Here is an 11,904-nt window from a genome sequence, read left to right as displayed (position 1 = left end):
ATTTGATGCCAAAACTCGCTCGCTCGCTTACTGACTGAATGAATGGGGAAATGAAACAGCGTGTGTGGCTGAAAGTGGGCGGAGACAGAGAGAAACTCGAGGTTTTCTCAGATAAACCTGCTGGCGAGCAGGTTAGAGTCATAGAGTCTGTTATTGCGGTAACTGACCGAGTTGAAGTTACCCCTCTTTGTGAAACAGGCTCGAGTTACCCCGCATTCCCTGGTTAGAGTTACCTCGCTTCGTGAAACGGAAAACTCTGAGTTTCCCTCATTTCAGAGTTAAGAAACTCAGAGTTTTCACTAAACCTGTTTCGTGAAATAGGCCCCTGGTCATCAAGTCTGTCGAGAAAAGTGTATACACAAATGTTTGTCGATGGTAGTGTCATTACAAAAAATGGCAAAAACAGAACACAAATTAATTTGACTGACTTCTGAGAGTTCTTGTAATTGATGCACAGACTGATTAATGTTCCCTCCAGATATATGGATAATATGAATGGATTGCCAAGGTTGTATTGAGATTTAAGATTTTCACATTTTCAGATATGTAGCCTGTATATCTCAGTATCTTTATTAAATTAGGATGCTGCCATTTCCTGCATTTTGGTATGAATTTTGATTGCCTGCTTTACAAGGTTAGGCAACACATATTCTGCACTTTGTGATTACATGTCTAAGAATTTCTCTACATTTGAATCGAACAGGAGTGTTGCTGTTTCATCCACTCGAAGTTCTTCCAAGTCATGAATGTGATGGTTAATATGGAATTTGTTTACTCCCGCTGTTACAGATTTCTCATTTGTGGACAGTGTTGGGCAAGCTACTTGGAAACTGTAATGAGCTAAGCTACCAGCTACTCTGTGTTAAATCAAGCTTCACTACACTGAAGCTATGACCCACAGAAATGTAGCAAGCTAAGCTACAGCAATACGGCCAAAGTAGCTTAATACATTCAAGTTACTTTTTTTTCTTACCAAAAAATTTCAGGGACTAATGAAGTCAGTCAAATGGAGACAAGAAAATGCTGACTTGTTTATTATTAAACCATCATTTTTGTTCTCAGTGCTCCAAACTTAGTAAATTGATACACTGAGGAATATGTGGAGCTATATTTAAAATGAATCAACCTTTTTACATTAGAAATCATTGTTTTGATTTTCTTTTTAGTTTGTATTGCAGACATAATGTATCTGATAATTAAGTTGCAGTAGCTTATATTAACACACCACTTACATTGGAGGGTATAATAGGTTACATTTGATATCATTTCCATATAAAGTAAGCAATATTATAGTAAGACAATTTTATACATAATTTGGGTATTCACGTTGGGTATTAAATCAAGTTTTATTTCTTAAGTCTAATATCTATGTAAAATCATTCAATGCTTTCCCAAAGTGCTGTATCCACTACTACTTAACTCAATTTTGGTCTTGAGTGTAAGATTAAGATATTTAATCATTTATGCCATCACTTTTGTTTCCCTTTCTGTTATTTTTTTCAGCCATTTGCTCATTAGTGTTAACAGTAATACTGAAGAAGACAGATTTTGGTTTCACTGTTACCTCGTTTTCTCCCATACCTCTTCCCTCCTATATGTATCAGTTTATTTAATCCCCCAATTTATACATATTCACACACTGCCACCACAACCTTACGCTTAATTTAATTAATTTACTGCCACGCGAATTTTAGATGTTGAAAAGTAGCTCGTTTGTGTGTGCATCTTATACTGCGGTTGACATGTGGTGGTTAGCTAACTGCTGCTGGTTGTGCATATTCGGTAGTCACCTGTATATGGGTTCTCTGATTTGTATTTGACGTCTTTGAAGTTGACAGAAACTTCGCCTTGGGCTGGCACAGTAGGCATCTGAAAACAACTTTTCTCCATTTTTTCACAAAAACTGATAACTATTTAGGTAGGGCCACGGTGACTCTGACTCCTTCTCTGCCATCTCTCAGTGAACTGAAGCGAGCGTCTGTGTGTGTGGATCCAGTGAAGTCGCAGGAAGGGATTGTTGAATGACGACATCAACAGTTCCTCCGCTTCTATTGGTCGACACAGACATGTCGGCGTTTGGAGAGGATGTCACTATCTGATCCTTAAAAGTGTGAGATGAGACTGCAGCAGAGCAGAAAGCTCTGCTTCAAGCAGTTCAACATTCATCATTTTAAAATGTAGCTTTTTGCGTTCGCTACATGACCAAAAGATTAGCAAAGCTGTTGAAACGTTTTTTGATTTTGTAAACGACGCTACCACGTCGTTACAGAAAAATGTAGTTAAACTACTAACGACGCTATTTGTAGTGACATTACTGCCCAACACTGTTTGTGGAGTATACCAAATGCACCTCAGTCCCATTTTTTGCCTTTGAATTTAGACAAACTGATTTCAGTTAGTTACATTTATTCCTGCAGATAAAAATCATACAACACCACAAGTCATTTGCGATTAGTTTTTAAAAACTGAGCTACAAGTTAGAATGGAGCAAAGACACCTTAAAAGACAAACATATTTAAATTGTAACTGCAGTACTTGCATTTAAAAAGCTCAACTACCATGCTCTAGTCTCTTGGTCTAATGGACCAGTGACCACAGTAACACATAGCATTGCCAGCAGATAACTGAGAAATGATGATCTCACTGTAGAGAAAGTAAAAGTGAACTCCAAAGGGCTCTCTAAAGGTTAGAAGGGTCTTCACTGTTGATCAGTAACATACATTTGGAGAAAGAACCACTAGACAAGTCTTATCAGTCTTCCATTGAGACATTAAACCAGGATGTGGTCTTATCTTAGCCTAGCCGCGCTAGACGCAGCTCTTAAGACACAAGGGTCTAGGAACGCTCGACAGGGAGGGAGGCGGGCTAAAAGGTTGTCTTTCAAATCACTCTGCAGCAATTGGGTAGGTATACAACCAATCAGCGCAACGAATAGGCTGACGTAGTTCCTAGAGCGCCGGCGGATTGTGGCTAAGTCCCATTAGCTTCTCAACCAGTGGAGCCAACTGGTATATTAAGGATTTGCCATATCCCGTCGGCATAAGTCCAAATACGTCTTTCTTCTCAATGAAACACTTCAGTGCCATCCTTTGTTTATCTTTCAAGTTGAATTTTAGCTTCAAATCTTTAAGGGCTGTGGCCAAAGCCGAGTCGAAAGATAACTCTTTATTGTGCGCCAGTTGTTTCTGTCAGAATCATTGCGCCTCTGTCGTCACTTAGTTACGCCCGCCTTCTGACTCTGAGCTGCTGAGATAATACAGCTTTTCTCAATTGATAAGACACTAAATTCCATAAAGTGCACACAGCCATAAACTGACTGCACACATTTCTCAAAAACAAGGCACTGCTTCCAAAATTTGACACTATTCATGGTTTGCACGCAGTTTCTAAAATTCTTGCGCTCTTTTTGCAAAAGACTGAACTTGTTTTTTGCTCATTTGAACACACCTTTTCACTCAGCACACATTTTTCAAAAATTGAACACTAGAAAGCAGAATCGGGACGCTGTTCCAACACTGCTGTCACAATTAAGACACAACAGGTCAAAACTGAAAACACTTTTGCCAATGAACTGCACATTATAAAACTTGCTGGAAAGCAGCATTAGTGTTACGAAAAGGGGGGGTTGGAGAACCCAGGCGCAGACACAATAGATAGTCAACCAGGAGTTTAAAGGAAAAGGGTAGTGATGTTACGAGATGTGCCGAGGCTTCGAAGTGTGTGCCGAGTAATGGAGGGGGCGTTTCCACGAAGCCTGTATCGAGGCTTGCTTCATTTAGGGGAAGAGCCAAAAATGATGACGTCCAAAGCCTCGTTGCCTGGTTGAACCACGTGACTGCTTAGGAAAGCGGTTCAGGTTTTGCCGAGAGGTCTGACAGCAGAATAAACCCCTCAGGCTCCGTTCAAAATGTGGGTTTTTGATAGAGAGTTGGGGTCAGTCGAGAGTTTGGATAGAGTTTTGATAGTCTGGATAGAGTTTGGATAGTGTTTATATAGTTTGGAGAGTTTAGAGAGACAGAGATAGTTTGGAGATTTAGGAGAGTGAGGACAGAAAGATAGGTGATAGGAAGGAGCCAACCAAGAAGTGGAAAATCGTGTGGGAACATTTTGATTTTTTTAACTCCTAATAAGGTAAGCCAAATCTAACATTACAGACACATTAGGTTTGCTGATCAAGAATTGTATTTTGCACCGTTTATTTTATTCAAAGGTGAGGTGTTTATTGTGTGTCAAAAAAAGGAGTCATTTAAAACCAGAAACTGTTGAAAACCTTTTACTTCTGAATAAAATCTCCCCTTTCTTGTACATCCTAGTCTAAGTTACACAAGCATATTCAGTATGATCTTTCTAGTTCCACAAGCACTTTCACTGTCCTCTGCCTGCATAAGGCCATGCCATTTTCCGAAGGTGACAGAAAGACATTATTACACAACCTGCTACATTATGATATTACCATTTTGAGGAAATTTACACACACAGAATACATGAAAACATTTTTTATTATACACATATGCGATCATTCATCTATAGAAATTATTTGATCATACATTTTTTTTTGGTTTACATACTCATTCCCAACAGCCATAACAAACAATGATTCAATGCATCAGGCATGTGGTTCAGATACAGCTGCCTGTGATTATACACTTGACCAGTAGGTGGTTTCATGTGCTCATGAAGCTTCAGGAAATGAACCCTTTCTCGAACCAATTGGCTCAAGTGGTTCAATGCCTCATGAGGCTTACTCTCACCATCATTAGAAAAGGTTTTTTTTTTTACCAAAATCAACACTACTACAAACTAAGGACTTGACCGAGAAGGCAGAGCGACAACCAAATGGTAAAACACAAAAGAGCTAAGGGGAAGTACTCACACTCAGGGAACTAATACTGAGGGAGAAACCAAGGCTGAAATCCATCCAAACTACTGAGTCCAGGGGGGAAAATCCACAAAAGGGAAAACAGATAGGTCCATAAACTGATGAAGTCCAGAGGAAATTGGGTTTGCTGAAGACAGAGTCAGGGATGGCACGGGAGTCTATTGAACAATGATCCAGCAGAGGCTGGTGAGAAGAGCAGAGCTTAAATAGCAGATGAGGGGAACAGGTGAGTTGTGTTTGGATTGATTGCCTGCAGCTGACACCCAGCAGCAATCAGCTGGCAGAGTGCAGGCAGACAGAGGGCGAGCTACCGGGAGAGAGAAACAGGAAGGGAAGATGGCAGACAGGGGAGACAGAGGTACGGGCAGGAGCTGGACCATAACAATTAGCTGTTCAGAATGCAATCTATTGAGGTCAGCAGATGGTTAGAATGGTGCATAAAGTACATAGTTTCAGGTTTATTGTGGTTTATCTTACATGGTATGTAAATGTTGTTTGTCACTTCAGTGACATGTCTACACTGGAACAATACAAGCAGTAAGAAATGTTCTGAGAATACTGTAAAAAATCTAAAGTATAATTCTGCTTCACAAGTGCTAGTAAAATTACAGAAAATGTACATGACTGACTTTTTCTCTGTTTTGTGTGTGTTTGTCCCAGAGAGTTTTTCAGTTGGATTCTGATGATTCACATGAATACATCTGGGACAATGTTAGTTTTCATAGAGAACTATTGCTTTGGGAATAGTTCAATATGAACCCCCAAATTATTGTGGTTTTTCTGCCTCCATATTCTCCCTTTCTGAATCCTATAGAAGAATTCTTCTCTACATGGAGGTGGAAGGTATATGAGCAGCAGCCATACTTTGGGAAAATCTCTTTCAATCAATGGTCTTAGCATGTGGTCATGTTTCTGTTGATGCATGTCAGGGCTGGATCAGACACACTAGGTCCTTCTTTCCAGAGAAAACACAGCTTGTGATGTTGATGAGGTCCTGTGACCTGACCAGGGGCCTGTTTCACGAAGCAGGTTTATTGAAAATTCTGAGTTTGTTAACCCTGAGTTTTCCGTTTCACGAAGCGAGGTAACTTAACCCTGAGACAGAGGGGTAACTCTAGCCTGTTTCACAAAGAGGGGTAACTTAAACTCTTGGTCAGTTACCGCAGTAACAGACTATGAGTTGAACCTGGTCGCCAGCAGGTTTATCTGAGAACACCTCGAGTTTCTCTCTGTCTCCGCCCACTTTCAGCCACACATGCTGTTTCATTTCCTCATTCATTCAGTCAGTAAGAGGGCGAGTTTTGGCGTAGAACAGCTTTTATTAACGATCCAGTGGATAAAGGAGCAGCATTACTGCACAGATAATTAAATATTCGTCGGTAGATTGTTATCAGACCGCACATAAAGGTTCTCGCATTTCCGGACAAGTATCTTTTTCAGCGGTACCGTTTCGTAATCGTTTTAAGTCCATAATCTACATAAACAACCTAATCCGTCCTTACATTTACATTACCAGTCATGCTCTCACATCCAGCAGATATTGTGTGTTGTGCTGCGGTTCTTTGCAAATGGAAGTTTTCATATAATGTCGGAGATGCAGAGCACTACAGTAAGACAACTGTATGCAGGACAGTCAGAAAAGTGTTCCTGGCCCTGAAACGACTTTAACTCATCATTGTGGTTTTCATGGACATAAACCTGTCAGAGCATCAAAGAGGAGTTCCACAGGATTGCAGGTGAATGATGTAGAGATCTGTTAAATTCATTTTAAATCATATTCTGTTAATGACATTGTGCTGCAGCCTCTGACTGGGAATAGTCATTTTAATTTCTGTTAGGATTTCCCAGTGTGATTGGCTGCATAGATGCACACACATCCCCATCACAGCTCCCTCACATCATGAACAGGAAGTCCATTCACAGCATAAATGTGCAGGTAGGCTACAGGTAGACTGACTACTGTTTCTAAATGTTAAAGACTGCATCACAGTTCAACATCTGTCATTCTCTGCACTGTCCAGATCATATGTGATGCTGCATACATCATTTCTAATGTGGAGGCCACGTGGTCTGGGTCTGTTCATGACTCCAGGATTTATGGAGAGTCTAACCTGAGCAACAGACTGCAGCATGGTCAGCAGCCTAAAGATTTTCACAATAGAATTCTCTTGTCTCCCTCCTTTAATATGCTCTGATGTATCCTCTATACATTACAGGAGAGTTTGATGGCCTTCTGCTGGGTGACAGGGGTTACCATGCCAACCCAGGCTGATGACCTCATACCCTGACCCTGAACCAGGCCCCCAGCAGAACTTCAACCGGACTCACTGCAGGACCAGAGCCCGGGTGGAGATGACCACAGACCTGCTGAAAGCCCGTTTCCAGAGCCTACATCTCCTCAGGGTGACCCCTGAGAGGGCCTGTGATATTACTGTGGTATGTGTTGTTCTTCATAATATTACCACTATTAGAGGAGAGCAACACCCTGCCCTACAAACTGAAGACCCAGATGATGACTTCATCCACCTGCAGCTATCCAGGACAGCAGAGCAGTCAGAGACACCGTATGCAATAATCACTTTAGAGTTTAAGTCACCATCATCACCACCACAGCAAATAAAGACACGATACACATTTCATTTGGTCTTCTTTATTTCCTACAAATAAAAGAGATGGTTCAGTTCATGTTCCAGTAGTTAACATAATTCATCTGTGACCATCACCTCTAACTTGTGCTCCAGTTTTTCAATTTCCAGATCTGCCCTCCTAATCTGTTTTTGGATTTTTCTCAGCAAATGCAGTTTGTAAATCTGTTTTACTGACAAGAGGGAATGCATAGAGGACATTAAATTATACAGTTGCACTTGAATTCCACAGAATGAAGCTCTGGTGTTTCCTGAACATCCATCTCACTGTGTCAGTCTGTGCAGTGGAAGCTGAGGGACCATCCTGCTGCTGTCCAGCCATGCTCTGTTGAAAAAGATGAGAATGTGCAATACTTCAGTGTAGGCTAAATGTCACACTCTATATTCCACCCAAAATGTGAATGGGAAGAGAACTATCAGTAACATACCTCTGTATGCCTTTCTGGATCCCCCTCTGTAAAGGCAGCAGACACAGTTTCATCCTCTTCATCCTAGATCAGTGACATGTTTCAGTAAACTTAAACTACCATTTGGATAAATCTTTGGAGTGTTGACTACTTACAATTACAAAGTCTGTTGTGACACAAAAGAGAACTAACTACATATATATATATATATATATATATATATATATATATATATATATATATATATATATATATATATATGCATCCATGACCTTTTATTCCACCCGATTTACAGGCATCTGCTTTCTTTCTGTTGGCTGAGCAGAATTCTATGTTAGTTTAAATAGGCTTCATTATTTAACAGGACATGATATGGATGCAGACATTTAGGCTATGTGTGGATAAAACAACTGCACAGTCAAACAGCCACTTAATATTTAGGCTACTTTACAATGTAAAACATGATCAACATGAAGTACCTCCATGAGATAATGCCGAGGTCTGTCCTGTTTGAACAATGTTTTTATATTTCATCTTAAGCTGCTGCCTCGTGCGCTTCTCCCACGTGGGATTTCACCTAAATGAAATAACTTACAATTCTATCATTCAGACAGTTATTCCCTGTAATATTATTGTGATTACAAAGGACTACATTTAAACTTACGCACTGACCCGGCAGCAGTGTTCTCCACGCCGTCTCTCTCTCTTTTGCAGCTGGAGCGGTGTTGCACTTTTTTCTTACTGTAAAACGTGTTCAAACTCGCCATATGAGCACGTTAAAAATTTCCAGTTAAAAAAAGCAGCCTTTCGCTTCCTCGTTGCCATGGTGACTCGTCGAATCGGGGCTCCATTGATGCTGTCTTTTCAGAGTTGCAGTGAATGCGCTTAACTCCGAGTGAAACTACTCCGAGTTGATTAAACCAACTCAAATCAGCCGTTGTGAAACCGAAAACTCAGAGTTTTCTATCTCAGAGTAGATCAACTCAGAGTTGAGGATTAAACTCAGAGTTTCTTGAACCTGCTTTGTGAAACAGACCCCAGGCTGAAAGAACTGATGCAGACGTGGTATAAATATTTACATACTGTACTGTCTACAATACAGTGCTGGATTTTTTTTTTTTTTGTCTAACTTTTTTTTATTTTGAAATCTACTGTCAAGCACTGCAGTTGCCCCTCTGATTCAGTTATAGGATGTATTTGTGTTGTCATTTTTGAGGACTGTATCATTTTTTTACACTTCATGTGAAAACACAGTGTTAGAGTGTTTTGCATTTAGCAGTACAGTGTCTTAGTTTTGCTTTGAGTGTCTTCATTTTGAAAACAGAGCTCAGATTTTGACAATAAAGTGCGTTTTTGACACAAGTGTGCAGTGCTTTGTGAATTGTGTTCAAATAAAAAAAAATGTGCAGTGTGTTGGGAAATGTGTGCTATTTTTCAGGAACAGTGTCTTATCCATTGAGAAAAAACTGTAATGTGTTATTATTATTCTGTAACCATGAATCATGTTTGCATCAATGACACTAACTGTATCTTTTCACAGATTTGTCTTAAGGAACTATTATATCCTGAACGTGTTTTCCAGACTGTGGTTGCATCTGAAACGGACCTCATCTGCTTCCAAGATGAACACTATGGCGGGTGGGCTGATCAATACTGAAAATGTTGACAGGGTTATGCAGCACAGCTGTTACTTCTACTGAGTGGTAGACATACAGTTACAGAGTAACCCCAAACACATTGCTGCTTGCTGTTTTTCAATTTATCCACTCTGCTATGCATCAGACGTTTCATTCACCACAAATATCTTTCAAAGTGTCTGCTTTGAAACATACTTAAGATTCACTCAACTGTCAGATTGTCAACATTACCCATAAATTTATAATTAATTGCTTCTCCAAAACTTTCTATCAGAAAATCCTTGTATATTCTTCGATAAACAGTAAAGCTGTTGTTTGTTTTTCCGTACTAGGTTACCTTGCCCTCAGTCCACCTCTCCACTTGGTAGACACAGCAGTCTGAATGAGTCAGACTGTGAATCATAAAAGAAGAAATCTTTACATTACTGAAAAATGAAAGTCGCTCCTTGATCTTGAGGTACTGCGGAAATCTCAAAGAGCAGGTCAGAAAAACAACAGTGTTACCGACAAATTAGACACAATGTGGCCACTCTGGGGTGTTTAAGACATTAAAGACACTTTCCTTCAAGTTGATGATGTCTCCTTCTGTATAAATGCTGTCAGTGAGAGCTGATAGGAGGAGGGAGAGCTGTGTGAGCTGCTTACATTCTGATCTGAGGCCTCTTTGTCAGTGTAGTGCAAACACCAGCAGTGAACAGTGTCCCAACCCTCAGCAGCTGCTCATTTGTGTTTGAAAGAGCACCAATTCTTATCTCATCGACTGATTCGTTAGCGAATCTGGACTCATCCTGGTGCATATCTTACATCTTTGATCAGATTCAGTGCTTTATCAGTTTTTGCTTTAGGCAGGATGACCAGTCAAACATAGACACTGCTACCTGCCTGTGCCTTGTCTCAGTGGGAGCTTCGGATTTTTCGATGAGAAGAAAACAACGTTTTTTCTTCTTGAAACTCTCATTGTTGATGTAACCGAATCTGACTCATCAGGTACTCTGAACATGACTAATTCTTTTTTATTTTATGTGACTTTGAAAGATAATGCAGCCTCTGTAATGTCCTCAAGTATCTTCCTTGACAACTGTATGAGAGTCAAACTGAAAACAGACAGTTTCCCTGTTCAGGTAAAATGGTCCTGCAAATAACTTGTCCTCATGCTACCTTGTCTGAAGAACTGCTTCGTATTTCATTCAAAAAAGCGATGACCACAAGCAAAGCTAGTGGAAAAATTAAGCTGTGCTTGATGAAAAGCAAAAGAATCAAAGCATTAGAATAATTTGCATCACAATTCATCTGAAGGAGATCATGTTTGTTTCTATCAAGTGTGCTAACAGTCCATAAAATAATTGTAAAGAAATTTCTCTGGGTCAGCGTGGAAAATTGACACACCCACATTTCCATCTCCTAAGCAATGGGTTGTTTGTAGCGGCAGGTGAGGCCTTAGGCATTAGGTTGTGCATTAATCTGTATGTCCGCCAGTTGATTTTCTTTAAGGTTGTTGCTCGAGGTACGGACCCGTACCCGTAGCCTGTGGCCTACGGATACGGCACTTGCCATTTGCCAATCAGATACGCGAGATCTGGTCACGTGACTCCCGGTAGACGCTAGCTGTATGGACCCGTAGCATCGGTACTACAGGTACGGACCCTAAACCTGACCCTAACACTAACCCTAACCTTAACCTTTGCTTACCTTTCAACAGTTTGCAGTGGTTAGCAGCTTCTTGACTCGCGAGACTCGCGTACGGGTCCGTATCTGTCTGGCAAATGGAAAGTGCCGTACCCATAGCCTGTGGGCTACGGATACGGACCTTTCTTTAAATTCGGTAAAACTATTCACTTGGACTCAAGAATTAACTGGTTACATTTTGGTGGTCAGCAGTGAAAGGTCAAGGCCACTGTAAACATTTATCCCACTCTCATATGTGCATTCCATCAGGAACGCTTGGAAGGAATTGGCTCGAAATTTGGTATAAATGTTCACTGGAACACAATGGTGAACTAATTACATCTTGGTGGTGAAAAGTTGCTTTGCTCTCACTGCCAAGTTTTTTTGGGTTTTGTTAACCTCCTCTCCAAACTTGACTCAAGTTAACTTCAAAGGACACATACTCAGAGGACACTCACTCACTGTTCATTTTCATTTTTTATTTAAATACACCTTTCAGTTAGCATCATAACAGAATGGCTTGTTTGAAATAGAGTTACTGTCATGGCCCCTCCCTCTCCTGTGCTGCGCTCTGCCCGATTAAGAGCGGCTGTGGAGGAGCGCAGCTGGCTCGAACCTGCAATCAGCTGCAGATAAAGCCTGGCTCTGCTGACAGCTCTCTGCTGGGTCAT

General features: G+C 40.6%; 1 long non-coding RNA gene across 1 annotated transcript; it reads left to right on the top strand.

Annotated features, from left to right (window-relative positions):
- The first annotated feature begins 6,716 nt into the window (after positions 1-6,716).
- Positions 6,717-7,413, top strand: LOC127533131 (uncharacterized). The gene is made up of 3 exons (XR_007940828.1): positions 6,717-6,815; positions 6,901-7,012; positions 7,096-7,413. It is a non-coding gene; the product is annotated as an uncharacterized LOC127533131 (long non-coding RNA).
- Positions 7,414-11,904: the final 4,491 nt, after the last annotated feature.

This window comes from Acanthochromis polyacanthus, chromosome 1 (genome assembly GCF_021347895.1).
Source record: "Acanthochromis polyacanthus isolate Apoly-LR-REF ecotype Palm Island chromosome 1, KAUST_Apoly_ChrSc, whole genome shotgun sequence".
Taxonomy (NCBI): domain Eukaryota; kingdom Metazoa; phylum Chordata; class Actinopteri; family Pomacentridae; genus Acanthochromis; species Acanthochromis polyacanthus.
Note: the sequence above shows the minus strand (reverse complement) of the source record. Positions and strands in the feature narration are given on the sequence as shown.